The sequence below is a fragment of the Aplysia californica genome, unplaced genomic scaffold (assembly GCF_000002075.1).
Source record: "Aplysia californica isolate F4 #8 unplaced genomic scaffold, AplCal3.0 scaffold00194, whole genome shotgun sequence".
Taxonomy (NCBI): domain Eukaryota; kingdom Metazoa; phylum Mollusca; class Gastropoda; order Aplysiida; family Aplysiidae; genus Aplysia; species Aplysia californica.
The window spans coordinates 886,292-887,646 of NW_004797464.1; positions in this window are offsets into that span (position 1 = coordinate 886,292).

Consider the following 1,355-nt stretch of genomic DNA (forward strand, 5'->3'; position numbering starts at 1 on the left):
GAGAGAGAGAGAGAGAGAGAGAGAGAGAGAGAGAGAGAAAGCGAAGGGGAAACGAGGGTGAAGCAAGAGGTAAGACGCTTTTGAAAAGTATTCGAAATGTATAATAATATATTGTGTTGGTTTGATAATCATAATCGATCTTGGAATTAAGTAGACATTGTGGGTGGACAACTAAATCCCCCCTCACAAAAAAAAAATCAATTTAAAAATTAAAATTTGATAAATTTTCCAAATTATAAATGCATAAATAATCAATACCGTTTATATAACGCCCATCTCCGCACGGCACAAGAAGCTAATCAAACGTTCAGAAACCAACAACCCGACAAGATCGTTTGCTGTCTATACCCGGGTACCCACTCCCATCTCGACAAAGTGAAGGAAACGTCGTGTTAGGAGCCTTTTCCAAAGATACAAAGTCGTGCCCCTGACGAGATTCGAACCCTCGACCTTACGGTTGCGAGTCCGAGAGGTCACCGATGCCGTAAGGGAGATCGAGCATGTAGTCACCTTGGGTATATTAATATGCACTAGCAAGTATAACGTAACGAATCACCAGTAGTAGAAACTCGTTATGTTGGTAGTTTGAAAGTCGAAGGCTTTTCTATTCTATAATTATTATTATGTTGGGGTATCAGAATATCGTCATATGGAAACGGGCAAGGGTGTTGGACGACATGACGAGTGTATAGCTGCCATTAAAATAGACACATAATGTTGTTGTAGTAATCTATTAGTACTGTTGTTGTTGCTGCAGCAGTTGTTATTGTTGTAGTTTTAGCTGCAGTTGCTGTTGTAGTTGTAGTTATAACTGTTGTTGTTACTGGGGATGATGATGATGTTGTTGTTGTTGTTGAAGTGTAACTGACTGCGAGTCAGCATAATAACGACAGCTGCGAGGAACAAATGGGTATATTATTTTTTTTTCTCTTACTCTCTGTCGCTCTCTCTACCGCATCCTTATTTTCCTTCCCTCACCCCCCCCCCTCTCTCTTCTTCTCTCTCTCTCTCTCTCTCTCTCTCTCTCTCTCTCTCTCTCTCTCTCTCTCTCTAATAATATTAATTCTCTTCTTTGCCTATCTCAAAACTAAGTCTCTTGACAGAGCGATAAAAGAAAAACATTGCATCGTAGAGCCAAGCTGGCTTAATCATTGGCTCACTCACGAGAAGAAGAAAAATATGTGCGGATTTAAAACGATATCTGAGAGATACCCGGAGTCTCTTATTCGTGTCCACACGCGCACTGTGTCTTTCTCGACAAAGTTATCGGAGAGGGTTTTCGTTTCTCTCCTTGAACAAGCTGGGTGTCTTCTGTCAAGGTGGGCGACCCTTCGTTGGAACGTCGTCCAAGGCAC